Source organism: Arachis hypogaea, chromosome 10 (assembly GCF_003086295.3).
Source record: "Arachis hypogaea cultivar Tifrunner chromosome 10, arahy.Tifrunner.gnm2.J5K5, whole genome shotgun sequence".
Lineage (NCBI taxonomy): Eukaryota > Viridiplantae > Streptophyta > Magnoliopsida > Fabales > Fabaceae > Arachis > Arachis hypogaea.
Window position 1 is genome coordinate 13,202,215 of NC_092045.1, and position 21,012 is coordinate 13,223,226.

At 35.5% G+C, this 21,012-nt stretch overlaps 1 long non-coding RNA gene and 1 pseudogene across 2 annotated transcripts; both read right to left on the reverse strand.

Moving 5' to 3' along the window:
* Positions 1-7,967: 7,967 nt before the first annotated feature.
* On the reverse strand, positions 7,968-8,864 carry LOC140175466 (protein ALTERED PHOSPHATE STARVATION RESPONSE 1-like; annotated as a pseudogene).
* A 786-nt stretch (positions 8,865-9,650) lies between these two features.
* On the reverse strand, positions 9,651-19,716 carry LOC112715196 (uncharacterized). 2 transcript variants are annotated; one of them, XR_011866276.1, is made up of 4 exons: positions 18,318-19,716; positions 18,124-18,224; positions 11,084-11,259; positions 9,651-9,868 (listed from the first exon to the last, which is right to left on the reverse strand). It is a non-coding gene; the product is annotated as an uncharacterized lncRNA (long non-coding RNA). The 2 variants fall into 2 exon arrangements; XR_011866275.1 differs by having other exon boundaries at positions 9,651-9,879.
* Positions 19,717-21,012: the final 1,296 nt, after the last annotated feature.

The following is a 21,012-nucleotide window of genomic DNA, read 5'->3' on the forward strand; positions in this document are numbered from 1 at the left end:
TAATAATTTAGTACGTAACTGATTTTTATTATACATGTAATATTTTTGAATTACTTTAGAGGATAACATAAGGTTTACATAATATTTATAAACGCTAGGTTGGTCTTATTTTTAACGGTATCATTAAATATTTAAGCGTTTTTGTCAACTGAATTCAAATTCAATAAAAATTACTTACATAATGTGCGCATGTAAATTATGTATTTCTTTTTCGATATTTTTTTGTCATTGTCATTCTTTCATTATTGTTGTTGCTGTGTTTTTTTATTTCTTTTCTTTTTCATCTGATTATTGTTATCTAGATTTTTTTATTTTATTAATTTAATATTAATGGTAATTAATTATAGTAGAAGTACATAAAGAATACGTAAGGTTAACTACAAAACATGTATTTCTATTATAATTAACCTTACGTATTCTTTATGTACTTCTACTATAATTAATTACCATTAATATTAAACTAATAAAATAAAAAAAATCTAGGTAATAGTTATTGAAACATTTTTTATTTTTCTATGTTTGATTTTTTTTCTTCTCTTCATTCTTGTTTTTATTCATGTTAAGAAGGTGAAACAAGAATAATTAGGAGAAGGTGAAACAAGAGAAGAAAATGAAGAAGGAAAAGAAAAAGGAGAAGAAGAAGATGATGAGGATGACGAAGAAGAGGAGGGAGAATTTTCAATTGAGTAGAATTTATAAAAAAAATATTATTAAAATTTTTTTTACTGTAACACAAAAAATTTTTCATTGACATAGGAATTTTTTAACCATGATATCATTTCCAACAAACTAAAGTGGTATTGATGTTTTTTTTAGTTCCGAAACACATTTAAATGTATTTTGTTGGTTAAATTGTAACACCCTACCATACAGAGTCTTATGCTTAAGTCATAATTCAGAGATGATAAGGTATTAGGACCTCTAAAATAAAATTTTAGTACATATAGTAGTAGGAATGATTGATTATAACTAGGAGCCTTTGTAGAAAAAGGGGGTAAACAAAAATCGCAACACTCTGATCGATAGCGTAACGAACAAGGATAAACCAACGCGAGATTATATATATGCAAAGGAGTATCAAAAACAGGAATATCAAGACTCAAAATCCAGCTGCGAAGATAACCGGTCTGAGCATAGCAATATATACATATGATAAAATAAGGAAAACCCCAAAGGAAACCCAAAGGGACACAAATACATAAAACCTATTCTCCAAATCTCCTATAAGAGGAGTCATCACAGTTTGTATTATTTAACGGAGATAAAAGTATCTGAGCAAAACATATAAACCAAAACAGAGTCCCGAGAACAAAGGATCTTCGCTAAACCAGAAGTCTCCAGTATGCCTCAGCGAGAAGCCTCACGTCCTGCATCTGAAAAGCACAAAATCCGCATGGGTGAGAACCAGAGGTTCGCAGCATGATAACAGCTTCCACATATATAATACATAATAATAGAGGAAAGCCAAAGGCAATCCTAGAACTTCCTCCAGATAATCCAAAGCTTATAAACAAGCTAAACCATAAAGGGCATCTGACTAAAGATTCTTCAGTCTATCCAATACTTCCTTTTCCAATTCCTTCAGACCTCCCAACCACCAGCAGGAATACAATGTAGCAAATACAGTTATATCAAACAAGAGATATACAAATAGGAACAGATAAGATATTTAGACAATTAGCAAGTAATATGCAGTCAAATAGGCAATCTCAAACAATTCATATAGTATGCATATGATGAATGCCTGTCCCTAGTGGCTGATGATATCATCTATTGGTTATAGAGCCAACCCGACAAGTCCTGGTAGCTAACCATTGGACTGTCCCTCTGTCGCGCATCCCCAACTCGAGTTATACTCATCATAAACTTGATCATAATCATGATCTATATCCATCATCTTCACTGGTGAATATTTACGGGGGCAAGCTCATCCGGGGCTTTCACTGTGCCCGGCCACCCTTACGACATAGGGTCAAAAGAGCTTCGAGTCTCAACCTGGAGCACGTGGTGGCTAGCCACTGCTTCCTTCCAGGGAAACTCTCATCTCCAACAGTGGAAGTGCAACATTCACTATTCATTCAACAGCATATATGCATTTATACTTAGCCATAATCATGGCTCCACCATAACACGGCAATAATCTAGCCATCTGGCTCATGGTTAAATCCATAACCAGCCATCTCATTAACAATTACGGCCTTTCGGCCCATGGCATAACAAGCACTTCCACCGCCATCCTCCGCCTCTCACATAATCATCTTTGATCCTCATTGATCATTTATTTTTCCTTGCTTCACTCGCAAGTTACCACATCCCCTAGCTCCTTTTCTCATTGCTAGGCATATCATAATGATTTAAGACACAAGTGGTGAGATCAGAGGCTTAGAAGTATGAAATTTGGCTTTTAAAACTCAAAAATCAACTTTGGGATGAAAACAAGGCCACGCGCACTCCACGCGCACGCGTGGATGGCCACAAAACTCATCGACGCGTATGCGTCATGCACACTAATGCGTGGATTGAAAAATAGCAAGCAACGCGCACGCGTCAGCCACGCGTACGCGTGGGTGCTCTCGTGTTGTAAAACCCAGTTAATTAACGGCTAATTAACCCATAAATGAGAATTTATTCTAGAAAGCCCAAAATGTGATTTTTATGGCTAAATGTGATAGAGGAGATTGAGACGAGAATTTCGGTACCAATTTTATAGAATTCGGACCAAGATTGGACCGAACGGGCCAAACCGGGCCAACCGGACCCAAAGTGGGCCCTTGGCCCAACATAACTAAACCAAAACCCTAGTTTTCAGCATTCTCTCTCCTCACTAAACACACTCACATGCTGAAAATGGAGGCCAGGGAGGGAAGAACACTCTCTCAAGTTCTTTCTCTCATTTGATCTTCAAACCACCATAACTTTTGATCTAGTGCTCCGATTGCCGCACCGTTTACGGCCACGCGTTCACCACGGAGAGCTCTACAAAACCCATACAATTAATCTTGAGGTAAGCCACGTTTTTCTCTTCGAAATTCCAGCCTTGTTTTCGAGTTTTATGAGCAAAAATGTTGAGATTTTGGGCTCTTTGATGTTATAGGACCCAACTCTCTTGAAGAAGAAGGTTAATCTTGTCTCCTTGGACCTTGCGTGTAGTAAAATTCTCAACCCTAGTATAATTTTGTTGTTCTATGATGTTTGGGTATTGAGATGTTGTGTATGGGTATGATGGTTGTGGCTTAGGTTGTGTATATGTGAAAAGCTTGATTGGTGATTTTGAAAAGCTTGAAAAAGGGTTTGGTGGTGAAAAATCTGTTCTTGGAGGTGTTGAGGCCTTGAGAGCTTGTGGATAAGTGGTTTGGAAGTGCTCCGGTTGAGCTTGGAAAATCGGCTAAGGTATGGTTTCGGTTTCCCGTATCTAATATGTAATGTGGTAGGAAATACTTAGGCTAGAGGCCCTAAGATAGGCATTGAATTGTTGATGTTGTTGAATTGTTGATATATATGATGTGGTCATATATGTGATGATGATTAATGATGCCTTGGTGGTATGATGTATGAGAAATATGCATGTTGTGATATATGCTTGATGATTGATTATGGTTGAATTGTGGGTTGAACCATGTTGATGGTGAGTATGATATTGATTGTGTACAATGATGATTTATTGGAATTGGTGTTGTTGAGAATTGGCATGAGGAAGAGTATATGATATGTCAATATGTTTGAGTTTGAGCCACTTGGGTGAAGAGGGTTAAAATGATGAGATAGTGATTTTGTAAATTGTGGTAATGCGTCAATGTGTGAGTTGAGGAGGCTTGATGTTGAATTTGATATATATTGATTGATTTCAAAGAAAAGGGATGAAATTGGCATGTTTTGATTGGTTTTGAAAAGAGTTGAAAATGGCCTGTTTGAAAATGGCACTTTGTGATTTTTATGAAAAATATGGTTTTTGGGCATACTTTGATGGGACATAACTTGGACTACGGATCTCTGTTTTGTACCAAATCTGTTTAGAAATGAAATTGGATCCGGGATGTCCCTGCCGTTCAAAGAACGGGTGAAAAACGATTTAAAATGAGGAAGTTATGTCCGTCGGAAGATTGGGGGTTGAAACTGTGAATTCTGCAGCTTTTAACTTAGAAAAATTTTTAGCAGAATGACCCCCCGCGCGTAGGCGCACTTGGCGCGTACGCGCAGTTCTTCTTGAAAGCGCCATCCACGCGTGCGCATGATGTGCGCGGGCGCGCCGATGTGTTGCACCCAATGCCCAGCCATTTTCCAGAGAGTTATGCCAGAACTGTGCCAGTTTTGTGTCTGGGGCACGAGAGTACCCACGCGTACGCGTGGTTGACGCGTGCGCGTCGTTTGACTAGTTTTCAATCCACGCGTTAGCGTGCATGACGCTTACGCGTCGATGAGTTTTCGAGGCCATCCACGCGTGCACGTGGAGTGCGTGTACGCGTGGACCTGTTTTCATCCCAAAGTTGATTTTTGAGTTTTAAAAGCCAAATTTCATACTTCTAAGCCTCCGATCTCACCACATATGTCTTAAATCATTATGATATGTCTAGCTATGAGAAGAAGGGCTAGTGAATGTGGCAACTTGCGAGTGAAGCAAGGGAAAAATGGATGATCAATGAGGATCAAGCATGAATATGTGAGATGCGGAGGATGGTGGTGGAAGTGCTTGTTATGCCATGGGCCGAAAGGCTGTAATTGTTGATGAAACGGCTGGTTATGGATTTAACCGTGAGCCGGTTGGCTGGATTATTGCCGTGTTACGGGGGGGCCATGATTATGGTTATGTATAAACGCATATATATGTTGTTGAATGAATTGTGAAAGTTGCACTTCCATTACCGGAGATGAGAGTTTCCCTGGGAGAAAGCAGTGGCTAGCCACCACGTGCTCCAGGTCGAGACTTGAAGCTCTGTTGACCCTATGTCGTAGGGTGGCCGGGCACTGTGAAATTCCCGGACGAGCTCACCCCCAAAAAATTCACTAGTGATGGTGATGGATAAATATTCACCAGTGATGGTGATGGATAAATATTCACCAGTGAGGGTGATGGATATGGATCATGATTATGATCAAGTTATAATAAGCATGACTCAAGTTGGGGAGACACGACAGAGGGATAGTCCAATGGTTAACTGCCAGGACTTGTCGGGTTGGCTCTATAACCGACAGATGATATCATCAGCCACTAGGGACAGGCATTCATCATATGTATACTATATGAATTGTTTGAGATTGCCTATTTGACTGCATATTACTTGCTAATTGTCTAACTGCCTTATTTGTCCCTATTTGTATATTTCTTGTCTGATATAACTGTGTTTGCTACATTATACTCCTGCTGGTGGTTGGGAGGTCTGAAAGAATTGGAAAGGGAAGTATTAGTTAGACTGAAGAATCTTTAGTCAGATGCCCTTTATGGTTTAGCCTGTTTATAAGCTTTGATATTATCTGGAGGAAGTTCTAGGATTGCCTTTGGCTTTCCTCCATTATTATGTATTATATATGTGGAAGCTGTTACCATGCTGGGGACCTCTGGTTCTCACCCATGCGGATTTTGTGGTTTTCAGATACAGGACGTGAGGTTTCCCGCTGAGGCATGCTGGAGACTTCTATAATTGCGAAGATCCTTTGTTCTCGGGGCTATGTTTTGGTTTATATGTTTTGCTTAGATACTTTTATCTCCATTAAATAATGCAACTGTGATGACTCCTCCTATGGGAGATTTTGGAAAATAGGTTTTATGTATTTGTGTCCCTTTGGGTTTCCTTTGGAGTTTTCCTTATTTTTATCATATGTATATATTGCTATGCTCGGACCGGTTATCTTCGCAGCCGGATCTTGAGTCTTGATATTCCTGTTTTTGACACTCCTTTGTATATATATAATCTCGCGTTGGTTTATCCTTGCTCGTTACGTTATCGATCGGAGTGTTGCGTTTTCGAGTTGCGATTTTTGTTTACCCCTTTTTCTACAAAGGCTCCTAGTTATAATCAATCATTCATACTACTATACGTACTAAATTTTTATTTTTAGAGGTCGTAATACCTTGCCATCTCTGAATTATGACTTAAGCATAAGACTCTGTATGGTAGGGTGTTACACGTGTCCCAAGCACAAATCTGGCATAATTCTGGCACAACTCTCTGGAAAGTGGCTGGGCATTGGGTGCAGCACATCGGCGCACCCGCACACACCACGCGCACGCATGGATGGCGTTTTCTGAAAGAACGGCGCGTACGCGCCAAATGCGCCTACGCGCGAGGGGTCATTCTGCTAAAAATTTTCTAAGTTAAAAGTTGCAGAATTCACAGATTCAACCCCCAATCTTCCAACGGACATAACTTTCTCATTTTAAATCGTTTTTCACCCGTTCTTCTTACGGCATGGACATCTCGGATCCAATTTCATTTCTAAACAGATTTGGTACAAAACAGAGATCCGTAGTCCAAGTTATGTCCCGTCAAAGTATGCCCAAAAACTATGTTTTTCATACAAAACCACAAAGTGCCATTTTCAAAACAAGCCATTTTCAACTCTTTTCAAAATCAATCAAAACATGCCAATTTCATCCCTTTTCTTTGAAATCGATCAAAATATATCAAATTCAACATCAAGCCTCCTCAACTCACACATTGACACTTTACCACAATTCACTAAAATCACTATCCCATCATTTTAACCCACTTCACCCAAGTGGCTCAAACTCAAACACATTGACATATCATATACTCTTCCTCATGCCAATTTTCAACAATACCAATTCTATTAAATCATCATTGTACACAATCAATATCATACTCACCATCAACATGGTTCTACCCACAATTCAACCATAATCAATCATCAAGCATATATCACAACATGCATATTTCTCATACATCGTACCATCAAGGAATCAATAATTATCACCACATATATGACCACATCATATATCTCAATCATTCAACAACATCAACCATTCAATGCCTATCTTAGGGCCTCTAGCCTAAGTATTTTCTACCACATTACATATTAGATACGAGAAACCGAAACCATACCTTAGCCGATTTCCCAAGCTCAACCGGAACACTTCCAAACCACTTATCCACAAGCTCTCAAGGTCTCAACACCTCCAAGAATAGATTTTTCACCACCAAATCCCTTTTCAAGCTTTTCAATATCACCAATCAAGCTCCAATATTCACATATACACAATCTAAGCCACAACCATCATACCCATACACAACATCTCAATACCCAAACATCATAGAACAATAATTTACACTAGGATTAAGAATCTTACCACACCCAAGATCCAAGAAGACAAGATTAACCTTCTCCTTTAAGATAGTTGGGTCCTATAACATCAAAAAGCCCAAAATCTCAACATTTTTCCTCATGAAACTCGAAATCAAAGCTGGAAATTCAAAGAGCAAAATGTGGCTTACATCAAGATTAATTGTATGAGTTTTATAGAGCTCTCTGCGGTGAACGCATGGCCACAAACGGTGCGGCAATCGGAGCTCTAGATCAAAAGTTATAGTAGTTTGAAGATCAAGGGAGAGATAGAATTTGAGAGAGTGTTCTTCCCCCCTCCATCTCAATTTTCAGCGTGTGTGAGTGATAAGTGAGGAGAGAAAATGCTGAAAACTAGGGTTTTAGGGTTTAGTTTTGGCCCACTTTGGGTCCGGTTGGTCCGGTTTGACCCGTTCGGTCCAATCTTGGTCCGAATTCTATAAAATTGGTACCGAAATTCTCGTCTCAATCTCCTCTATCACATTTAGCCATAAAAATCACATTTTGGGCTTTCTAGAATAAATTCTCATTTATGGGTTAATTAGCCGTTAATTAACCGAGTTTTACATAAATGAGTTAAAATTTTGGATTTATAGTTCTTTATTTAAAGATTTATTGTGTCTTTTATAAAAAAAAAGTATAAGTAGACAATGAAAATACTAAATAACGTGAACAATAAATCAAAACTGCATAAATCAATATACAATTTTACAATTCCAAAGCTCAAAAATCTAAACAGTCTCTAATTTCCTCTCACACACCAGGTAACAAGTAGTAGTTCACTAATAATTAACAGAAAAATTAATTTTTTAATTTTGTTCTTTCATGCTTTTTTTTCTTATTGTATTTGGCACTAATATTTCATGAATGTACAACCCCATTTAAACAAACTGAGGATTAAAATTTTTCAATCCTAACAGATTTGCAATTATGATAAGCAGCTTGAGCTGTCTGACTTTTTTGCTTAACATCTTCACACATCTTCAGTGATGCCTCGGAAAATTTAGCCATTTGACTAAGAATCTTGGTTAGGCTCTCATGTATACAACACAAATGTGCATAGTGGTCTTCATTAGTATCCTCAATAGTATTATGTTTACTCTTTGTTTTCTCATTGTTTAATTCACCACTTAAATTATGTTTCTCTTGTAGTTCTTTATCTTCTTGTTACTTCATGACACGGCACAGCTCGGATACAAAGACTTTGATTGTGCGGCTTAGATCCTCGGCCAGTAATGCCTTGATCCCTGAAGATTAATCACGGCAAAGAACAAATATCGGAGGGGCAAGAACACGGCAAGGGAAGAGCGGCCGCCTTCTATTCTTGGAACGATCAATAGGATGTAATACGCAGTTTTGCAGCCATCCATTGAGAGATTCGACGTATGAGGTATGGCTGTTAATCCAATTATCGAAGCTAGGGCCAAGCACTTGAATTCTTCTAGAAGTTGCGTTAGGATCTCTCTGCGAGCATTGGCTTCTATGGTTCTTGTTGAGCTTTTTGAATGATATGCCAAAGAAATTATAATGAATTGAGCATGATGGCACTCAAGCATAGCCCTCCACATCTTAATTAATCTACGATGCATGACTAACAATTTATGAGCTAATTAATACTAGTATTATTACTTGACTAATTATAAGTTACCTCATCATTGTCAAGGAATATAGAGTTCTTTTAGGCAAATTACACTAACATTACTTAAGATTTGATGAAATATTTGGTGACTCCTTTTTATTTGTTCAAATGACATTGATCTCTTTAAACTTTTTGAGAGAATTTAATATTATATTCACATAATGTTTAATGTTTTATTTTATAAAATATATAGGAAATAATATTTTGACCACCAATAAAAATTGTGTATTCTAGAAAAATTTTAGTTGACAATCAGTACAAATTAAATAGTTTGAAATTTATTCTCACGATTCAGTTGTTCAAATAACATAATCTCAAAACATAAAGATAAAGAGTATATTATTAACTAAATCTTAAAATAATATATATTCTACAAGAAAAAGTATAAATAAATAACTAATTTTTAGTTAGTCCACTTTAACCAATTTTAAGGTTCAGAGTTTATAATTTACAGTGTAATATTAAGAATTTATAAATTAGAATTAGAATTTAAAATAAGTAAAATAGTTTTAAAAAAAGCTAATATTGGGTGAAAAGAGTTGCTTCACTGCATTTCTTATTTTATGAATAAAGAGGAATTGGATGAATTCCATCGAACTTCAAAAAAAATAAATAGTATAATATAAACGTTTTCTTTAAACACTAAGTAAAGTTTCAAGTCCAAAACAAGAACACAAGAATAAATGGAATATGAAGAATCATCACTTACCCTTGATTTAATTCCAAAAGTTGTAGAAGCAACTCTTTATCTCTCACTCTTTCAATCTGTTTGGATATTGTATCAAAAGAATAAATGGTCACTATTATCCTTGAGTGCAGATCCCTCACTATTGATCTAGTTTTATCAATCACTCGAGTGCTTTCGTCTTTAGCAGATTGATGCCTTAGTTGCTCACATTTTCTATCATACTCCTTTCTGATGGATTCACTAGCCTGAAACATAACTAAATTGATATCTTAGTTAAAAAATTTGATAAATGTTTGTTTAACATATCGTGTATAAACACAATCTAGTATTAAATATAAACCTAACTGTATACATTTATTTAATAGTTAAATTTCTTCAGAAATTTGATTCATAGTATAATATCAGAGTTTCTGCTACTGAAAGTTTAAAATTTTATTCTTGTGACTAGTGGCGGATCCAAAAATTTTATATGGAGAAGCCAAAAATAAAAAATTGAAAGTGTCATATTAAAATTAAAAGCTTTAATAAAAAATTGTATGTTTTAATATTATTTTTAACTAAAATTAATTTTAAAAAATTCATTTATATATCAATTTTTTCTTTTGCATAAAATTCTAATTTTTATTCTTATTATAATAGATATAACATAAATAATATGATTTTTTTTTCTCCAATACTTTTAATTAGGAATTATTATAAAAATTAAATATTTTATATGATAATAGGTGGAAGAATTAAAAAAATTAAAAAGAATAACAAAAACAATTCATCAAATAAAATAAATTTGAAATGCATGAAATGGAATTTAAACCCGTGTTTCAGAGTATAATATGTCTCTTTTCAACTATTATATTAGTAGATATATTATTAAACATTTTAGACATCATATAATATATATTTTAAGTTTTGAAATTTTAGGAAGCCCACATTGGTCTCCCTAAATCTGTCCCTGCCCCTGCCCGTGACTCCTATTATTCTAAATAAAATAAAATTTAAACACAAAATATGAGTATTTCTGTGCATAATCCACGCTTCAAGTCTATAAAAAAAGACTATTATTTTGAAAGTTTCATGTATCTAGAGAACAAACTGTTCTTGTATTATAAGGTGAAATACATGTGGGAAGATGATAACCAAACAAAACACTTAACATTATTCAAACTCGTCACATGACTACTTGTTCTTACTTCTTAGGATAGATCAATCATCAGATTATCTAAAATAATTTAATTACCGAATGTAAATATACCCCCACGACTTTTTATTCATCCCTTAATTACTAAGTTGATTTTATTTTATTTTGTTTTATTTGTAAAGAACCATGTCATAAGAAATCTACTATGACAAAACCAGAGGTTAAGAATTGAGACAAAAAGAAAACAGGGGAAATATGTGACAGTAACATATGATGATATGACATGGCATTGTGTGAATTTATTTATTTTTTCTGATTTTAGTACCTTGACTTCGTCATAGAGTTTTTTCTCCCATGCATATAATCTCTCAAGGATGCAAGAGTTGCTTCCATCAGCATCCTGATCCATATCTTCCTTTGATGTTGAAGCTAAAGAGTCCTTGAATGAAGATGATTGAGAAGGTACTATCCTTCGCCAACAAATTACTTTTTGTGCAGTTCCTACATACAAGATCAAATGTTAGCCTAGAGTGATGTCTTTCTTGAACATTCAAAAGTCTGTCGTACCAGTTCCACGTCTAACATGACTTATAGATGAAAAAGATAACAGTTCAATTCTTCAAATAGGTGTTTAAAAACTACTTTTTATTGACATGCTCTTACACGAAACATTTCAAATGTACACCATAGAATCAGGTGTTTTAGTAGTTTTAAATTGATTTCACCCATTGATTTGATTAAATATTTAAGACCCAAAACTTTTGAACTTATTATGATCGCAAGTCTCAAATCATATAGTTATTTATAGTTTTAATTTCAGAAATTATTTTATTAAAGATAATTAAGGCAATTTTTGATTTATTGGATTTGAGATAAGTTATGATTATTATTCAATTTTATAATTATTGGATTATTTCCTATATTTAAATTATAAAGTTGATAGTTATGAAATAATAAAGATTTTATATGATATGGACTAAATAATCAATATTTTAATATATTGATATTGCTATTTTGGAAAATAGATAAATTAATTATATTATTTCTAAATTTTGGATTTGGACATTTTATTGAAAGTAATTTGTAAAAATTGATAAGCAAATAGTATTTTCTATATACATCTAGTGTTGGATTTAATTTGGATTTTAATTACCTTATTATTCTCAACTTTATTTGAAATTACTAAAATGCCCCTAACCCTAATTTTTGAAAATAAAACCCTAATCCTAAAATCCTAAAATCCTAACCCAGTGACCTGGTTCCTTCTCACCCAACCCAGCAGCAGCAACACAAATGTTTCCCCTTTTTCCTCAAACCAATGCGCAGCAACGATAGCAGATCGGAGGAGTGGGGAAGAGAGGAGGGGCGATGATGGCTGGGGCCTCACTGCCGCCGCCGTCCAGCTCAACGCCGCCGCACCCTACCCGTTTCCCTTCCTCCCCTTATTCATGCGACACATAGCAGCAGCAGCTGCCAAACGAAGCAAAGAAAGAAAGAGGGAACGGAGTGCGGCAGGGAGAAGAAGGAGAAGAGGAGACGTGTCAGAGCCGTGGGGCCTCACGGCCACCGTCGCGTTGTGCCGCCGCGTTCCACGCCTTGCCGCCACCGTTGTACACCGAAGGAAGAAAGAGAAAGAGACGTGGAGTCAGCGTCGTGCAGAGAAGGACTCGCCGCCAGCTCCGTCGTCCTCACCGCTTTGCCACCGTCAAGCTCGCAATCTTGGAGGGAGCACAGCGCCGCCGTGAGTCGTGACCAGAAGAGAGTGAGAGACCAAGAGAGGGGCGTGGAGTCGGCGACGCCTAGGAGGACACTCGCCGCTGCCGTCACGCGCCATCGTGCGCCGTCACTGCGGTCTGAGCGGTCACCATCCCTTCCGTTCTGATGCTTTGGTCCGCCGCCGCCACTACTGGAGATCCGCCCGATCTGGTCTGAGGGAAAGGAAGAGGTTCAGACCGCCACTGCTACTCGCGTCTGGAACTGCTGCATCAACCATTATCGCAGGTGTCGCTGTTGTTGTCATGGCCGCCGCCACGCCTTTGGCTGCCGGGAGCGGTAATGTGGCCGCCGGAGAAAACCGCCTTGGCCACGGAAACCATCGCCGGTAAGGGTCCTTGCAGTCGGTTCTCATTCTTTCTTGTTCCTGGGCTTTTATGGTTATGACGTTGTTGTGCAGTCGCGGTTGTCGTGGTCGGAATTCGTCTCTGCTGCCGCTTGAGGTGGCTGTCGGGCTACCGTTGAACCGGTTCATAGACCGCCACTGTTCCGGTTCAGCCGCTCCTTCTTCGTTCGGTAAGCGTTTTCGATTTAAATGCTCTCTAGTTACCATTCTGTCATCATACACTAAGGTTTTGCAGCATCAATTGCTATGAGATTGAGTTTCTGTTGTTATGTGTCACGATTAGTGTTGTTGTGGTTACCGCGGGAGTGGCTTGGAGCCAAGGTTGCAGTTATTGGTGATCTCGGTTTAAGAGAGGAGATTCCTGTTACGCGTTTGGGTTATGGAATTGCGTTTTGTGGTAGGGGTGCTTTTCAAAAGCAATGTTTTATGTATTGAAATTATTACATATGGATATTGATGCGAGATATTGTGTTTGTGGTGATTCTATATGCCTTATGTATTATTTGATTGACTCGAATGTTTATGGATGTTGGTTTGGCTGAATTGTTGTGCGGTTTTGTAAAATGTAATGTTTTAAAGCCGATCCTTTAAAGATTTAAAATCTAAGTTTAATCCGTTGAGGATTGATTTGAATTGAGTTGATTATTTTGATGATGTGAAAAGTCGAATGCACTTTTGAATTCAGCCTGGTTTACTATAATTGATTTGGTTTTGATAAATGATTTGTTGCTGAACCGATTCTTTAAAGCTTTGAAAATGAGTTAAATCGGTTGATATTGAGTTGATTTTGAAATAGTTTCCTTGAGATATGCCACTGAGGCGACTGTTGGCTTTAACTTGTTTTTGAATTGATTTCTGGTTTTGAGTTGTTGAAAAGGAATGAGGAACAGTTTAGTTGGGACCCGAACCGGGTGGCAAAGTCCAAGTTTTAAGGGAGGTGCTGCCGAAACTTCTATAAAACCTGAGTCTTTATTGAAATGTTGTCTGGCAAAATGATGAGTTAAAGACTTCAACTATTTTATTTGAATTATCAAGAAAAGGATGATTCGTGCTTTTGAAATGAGTTATTAAAGCGGAAATTGTGATTTAGTCTTGCTTCTTAAGAAAGGCCTTGTGTCTCTTTCAGGAGAAGGTTATTTAGATGAAACTTGTGTTTTAAAGCTGTTTGAATGTGAAAAGGGTTTATGCCTTTGAATTTGACTTGGGGGTTTCAATTAAAGAAGTTTCAATGACTTTGAAAGAACCTGAATGCCTATTGACAAGTCTCATCTTGAAATGTTTTGAGAAATGTTTTAAGTACTCTTTGAATTTTGAATTCTTGCAAGACTAAAACAATTTTGAACAATTGAAACGTTATAGAATTTATCATGGGGGTTGAAGTTGGTTTTGCCTAAGTAAAGGAAACGGCTTTGAAAGAAGTAAATGATTACGTGACTCGGTTTGGCTTAGATCCTATTTTATTACTCAAAACGGAAAGTCAAGGTTTTAATGATTTTAAATGAATTTGGCGAACTGAGTTTTATTATTCTCCCCTAAAGACTTGGGACTCTGCCGAGAGTCTTTTGTTATAAAATCCCATCGTTGGATGGGTGGTTTTGAGTACTTTGAAATAAATCCTTAACTTGCCATGGTTTTGGAAGTTTTGGAAAGAGAATGCCGAGAGTGGCTTTGTTTTAAAAAGGGAACTCACTTTGAGTAAATTTGGCTTATGAGCCTGAGATGATTTGAGAAATGAGATCTTTAAAGCCAAGGCTGAAAAGAGTTGAAATTTGATTTCAAAGTGAAATGGCTTGAGAAAAGTGATTTATGGCTTAAATGCCGGTTTTATGAATTTGATGATGTTGAATGGTGGAAGTGCTGTTTTGTTATGGGCCGGAATGGCTGTGTATGATTATGAATATTGGCTGGTTTTGGATTGAACCGTGAGCCGAAATGGTTGTGTATGATATTGATTTATGGCTGATTGCCGAATGAATTATGGGCCGTATGGCTGACTATGAATTACGAATTTAAGCCGAATGGCTGAGATGGATGTTGATCCATGGCTGGGACCAAATGAATATATGCTTGAGATACCTGGGTAGTAGCAAGGGTTGAGGTTCGTCCCACTTGCTCCAGGTTAGAGACTGTGACGCCTGGGTAGTAGCGATAGTAGTGGTGATTCCACTCGCTCCAGGTTGAGCTTTTAAACACTCGCCTGGGTAGTAGCCGCAGTAGTGGTTATTCCACTGGCTCTGGGTTGAGCAGGTAGTAGCAATGGGGTTGTAGCTCAAACCTACTTGCTCCGCGATGGGTGTTTCTGTCCATGGTTAGCTACCAGGACGTGTCGGGTTGGCTATATAACCGACAGATGATATCATCAGCCACTAGGGACAGGCATGCATCATATGCATCTATGTGACATTGTTTGGGTGTGCATATTGTACTTGGTTTGCCTATGTAATTATCTGCTAATTGTTCTACTTGCAATAACTGTTTGTTTGTGTTTGTATCTTCCTACTTGTGTTTGCATCTGGACTCTGTTGGATTGTGGTGGATTGGTTGTGGTTGGATTGTTTGGGCCTAGGGCCGTGGTTGAATGAGATGGGCCGATGGTTGATTTTGGTTTTGTGTTTCTGGTTTGGAATAAGATACAAAAGGTTATTTTGGTTCAATATAGATAAACCTTTTTGAAAGGCTTTGATGTTTTGAGAATTGAACGGTTCCTCTTTCAGAAAAGATTTCCGACTTTACTTTTATTGAAAACCGTTATTTTTGAAAAGAGGCATAAGACGGTTATTAATCACTGGTACGGTTTATCTTCATGTATCCGATTACAGTAATTCCTAAAAACCCTCTACTGAGAACCCTTTCGAGGATGATGTTCTCACCCCCCTACATTTTTCCCTTTCAGGATATGGGCGCAGAAGTTACAAAGAGCTTATTTAATTATGGTTGTGATACTCTTTATTGCTTTAGATTATTATTCATTGTACCCTCGCCTTTATCTTGGTATATTTTGCAAGAGGGATAGGAATTGTATTGGTTCATGCTTGTAATATTATTTATATATATATATATATACATACATACATACATACATACATATATATATATATGTATATACATGGATGTACTCTTTATGAGTTTTTGTAAGTTGTATGGTATGTATGGATGTACGTTGTATAGCAAAGTAATTTAGAGGAGCGGTATCGCGGTTTAAAGTTTTAAACAGGCTCATATTTTAGTATTAAATAGTATAAGTGTCGTCGTAATGTCCGAGCTATCAGAGTTACGCAGCCGGAAGCGTGAGCTTTGGTAGTTAGGGTGTTACAATATATACTATAATTGAATCAATAATTAAAACTACTGAAAAACCTGTACTATAGTATACTTAAAATGTTTCTATTTTTTAGTTAGACTCTAAAGTAGTCCATAAGATTTACGAAATACATTGATTTGATCTCTGACTTACCAATTACACTATTTACGTCCTAAGATTGTAAAAAATGCATCTAGTTGGTCCTTCACCTCATTTCTGGCCATTTAACCATGTCGCCGGCAACAATGCGGAAAATGAGTACCACACTGGAGCTTGCCTCCGCCACTCTTGGGCCCTGATTCCGTTAGAGCTTGCCTCCGCCTTCAGCATCTCGCCGAAGCCCTTCCAGACTCTTCTCGACGTCAACCGCGCTTTGTGGACACTATCTCACCATTCGCGCTATTCGCAATGGCGCCTCCCAGGTCTTCTCATCCAGCAATTTCCAACTCGACAACTGCATCACCATACTGGAGCCCGAAACCATAGCGTTTGCGATGAGGAATTAGAGTTTGATCAAGATGGCTCCAACTTGATTCCATAAAGCTCTGGAAGATCAACAGCGCCACCTAGGAGGCCAATTTGGTAGCTCCACTGGCCAAGAGGGAGATTGGAGGAAGAAAGAGCTCATATAATGTTGTAGACAAAGATGCTGGGGTAGTGTGTGTGGGTATTAAAAAATACGGAGTAGGCATAAGAGAAAAAATCAAGCGAAGTAGAGGCGTATATGAATCTCGAGAGGAGTATGTCATCTTCAAAAATTCATGAGATAAGCAAGAAAACCTACATTTGGCGAAGATGACTCTTATTTGAGCAACGGCGAAAGCAAGCTCTGACAGAATTAGGGCCCAAAAGCGGTGGAGACAAACAAATTTCAATGTGGTACTCATTTGTCGATAGCCAAAAATAAAGTGACGGACCAACTAAATGCATTTTTTACAATCTCAAAGATATAAATAGTGCAATTATTAAATCTTCAATATAATTCGTGAATTTCAATCACCATTTTAAAATTTAACTCTTCTATTTTTATATAGACACAAGTTTATCATATTACCTTTAGACACATTCACTTTGAAAGTGGGTCCCACTATCTTACCCAAGATTTGTTTTGTTGATCAACTTTTATGTGTGTCAAAAAGTAATTTGCACCTAACAAGAATTTTCCTCTCCTACATACTCATCTTTCAAGAATCAGAGCTCAAAGTAGCATCGAGAAAATGAAATAAAGTGACATCATTGTAGCTTAAGCCATAAAATTATCTACAGTTGATGCAGACAAGAGTTGCCTTAACAAATTTCATACAGTTAAAAAATCATTGATCAAATTGAAATCAATTATACTCCACCCTGTTTTTTTATGTGACATATTCACTCTGGTACATCCTTAAATCGATGTATCTATACAAAGTTTGTTGAGTCAAATAAAAATGAATGTAGATAATTTGTTATATATGCTTAATATTTTGACATTTTGGCCTTGTCTTGCTTGATACAGTGGCATTTCATTCATGATATATTGTCAGATGTATGAAAACTAATTTCCGAGTTTAGAGATTCAAACCGACTCAGCATAGAAAAATAGCAAAACCAAACGTGTTCTTGCATTGTAACATCATTTCTAGTTATATTGACAATAAATAATTTGACTAACTTTACGCAAAGGTGATGATTCCGATACAGAGTAAAAAGTAAGAATGTACAGAGATATAGAAAGAAGCTATAACTTTATATCTCTGTATAATCTTATTATGTATCAAAGTAATCACCTATTCAAAATACATTTACTATTTTACTGATTCCACCAAATTTGGTGACTCTGCTGAAACATAAAATGTCACTTATATCTATAAGAGAATTTGTCTGAAAACTAAATCATCCATATATTAACTAGCACCGGTGTAATCAATTTCACTTCACAGTTCCCAGAAATGAAAGAAGAACTTACCTTTAGAAAGAGGTCTCACTTTTCTGCCATGGAAAACAGAATGAAAAGCTCTTAGCAATGCTATTGCAGAAGGCTTCCCTAAACAATTTGAATATCAGCACCTAGATTCATAATTAGGCTTAAAATATTACCAACCAACGAAATTTTGTAATTTGTGACATTAAACATGTAACTCAAATTAAATAGCAAATTACCTTTGGATTCAGAATATCTAACTATGATTTTGTTAGCTTCTAGAAGGCTAGAAACCTCTCTACCAGATTCAAAAGTACGAAAGAATCTATGCTCAATTTCCTTCATGCTAGTAACAAAATCTTTAGCTCTGTGTGTGATGAATTGAGAAGGATCTTCTCTTTCAGTGTGCACATTTTTCACATTGCTTGGTAACTCCATCTTCAAACCTTCAACTACTCTTAAAACAAATGATAATTGGTCATAACAATTTATTTATGAACCCCTACACCCATTTCCTTTGTTAATATCCTTTTCATTATCCATGGAGTTTAGGAAATCCTCTCCTTCTCCATGCTTGCATTCAAGTCTATGTTACACAGATATAAATACTAATAATTATGATGCTAAATACAAATTTATAGAAAGGAAAATCACAAATTTAAAAATAGGTTACATTAATATACATATTCAGTATTGAATACGATATAATAATACAGTATGATTCGTGCATACAATATTTTTTTAAAAAAAAATCATACTAAATAATAAATAAACAAAAAAAAAAGATATCAAATTAATAACTTATATAAAATATATATTAAAATATAAAATATATATTAAAAATAAATTAAATAACTTAAATATTTATATATAAATCTATGATAACTGTCACTGATCTGGTGTGATTATTTATATACATATAGTATTTTTGAAATATATATATATATATATATATATATATATATTATTTAATTCATCTCGAGGATAGCTAAATTTGTGGCACAAAGAATTTTTTGAAAAAAAAATAAAAAATTTCGAAAAAATTAACACTAGTTTATTGAATACAGCACGACGCAATATAATTTGATAGATAGGATCGATTTATGGAAAAATAATCACAAATTTAAAATTTAAGATAGATCATACACGTAAACACAACACATAAGTAAATACCAAAGTATTTGTGCATTTTAAACTCAATCCTTAAAGGATTAAAGAAATCCGAAGAAGAAGCAGCACCATTCTCAGTAGTAGAAAGTGAAGGTACCGAAAATTTACGATCCAAGTAACTGCCGTAACTGCAATTTTTGTTGATGATAACAGTGAGACCAACATCTTCATTGTCACGTGACCTCGTTGGGTAACCCACGTGACTTCTATCTTCATCATGAGCACGTGATGGTGACGAAGAAGAAGGGTAATTTGATTCCGAAACAGAAACCGAAGTCGGAGGTGGCGAGTCTAGTAACTGTGCCTGAGCATAACGGCGAAGAGCAACGCCAATGTTTCGAAGAGAGTGAATGTAAGAAAGGTGCGAAGCAGAGAGAGCGTATCTTGAATCAATGGCTGAGTTTATGAGCCTCTTTCATTCCTTGCAGAGCCGTAAAGGTTCGTTATTTCTCTTCTTGTGATTTTTGAACATCACACAACTCATTTCTGTTATGAGAAAGTTCGCAAATCACAACAGAGTTTGAATGAAACTTCTTTCATCGCATTCACCGAGAAATACTCCAAAACACATGCTGTTGTTTATTCTTTTTTACTTCTTCTACATACAACAAATACTAATTTAGAAGGGATAAAAAGCATTAATGACAAGGAGGCATTGGTGAAATTGGTAATATAGTGGTGGGTTTTTTGTTTTCTGCAAAAGAAAATATTGGAATCTAAAACTTTTTCTGTTCCTAAGTAATTAGTCAAACACTCTTCTTTTGTTTTTCTCCCTGCTCCACTGATTTATTGATTGGTAGAAAGTAAAAAATACCCACTTATACTTGTTTGTAAATTTAATAGTTAAAAATTATTAGACTATAATTTAATTAAATATAATAAATTATACATAAATTTTTAGGGTTAACCACCAAAAACGCCTTCGAATAATTCAAATGTCGACAAAAATTCACCTGAATTTTGTTATCGACAAAAATGCCTTCAAATAATTTAAAAACACAACAACAATACCCAACAGTAAATATATATTTTCAAAAAATACCTTAGAGATTGAATTTTGATGTAATTTTTTGCAAACATGATTATAAAAATAAGATATTATTATCCATAAAAATTGGTGATTTTTCGTTAAGTATATATTTTTTTATAATTTTTTTTATTAACAACCAATAATACTTTTAAAAAATTACAAAACAATATATACATAACAAAAAATTACCAACTTTTAAAAATAATAATATCTCATTTTTATAATCATGCTTGTAAAAAATTACATCAAAATTCAATCTCTAATGTATTTTTTGAGAAATACATATTTATTTAATGTTAGTTTTTTTTTTAAGATTATCTAACATTAAATATGTATTTCTCAAAAAATATATTAGAGATTGAATTTTGATACAATTTTTTTAAGTATGATTAGAAAAATAAGATACTACTATCTTTAAAATTTGGTAATTTTTCGTTGAGTATATTTTTTTTGTAATTTTTTGGTTAACAACTAATAATACTTTTAAAAAATCACAAAAAATATATACTTAGAAAAAAATTACCAAATTTTAAGAATAATAATATATCATTATTTTAATTATTCTTGTAATAAATTACATCAAAATTCAATCTCTATGACATTTTTGAAAATATATATTTACTGTGGATATTGTTGTTGTGTTTTTAAATTATTTAAAGACATTTTTGTTGATAGTAAAATTCAGGGACATTTTTGTCAGTGTCTGAATAATTCGAGAACCTTTTTTGTGGTTA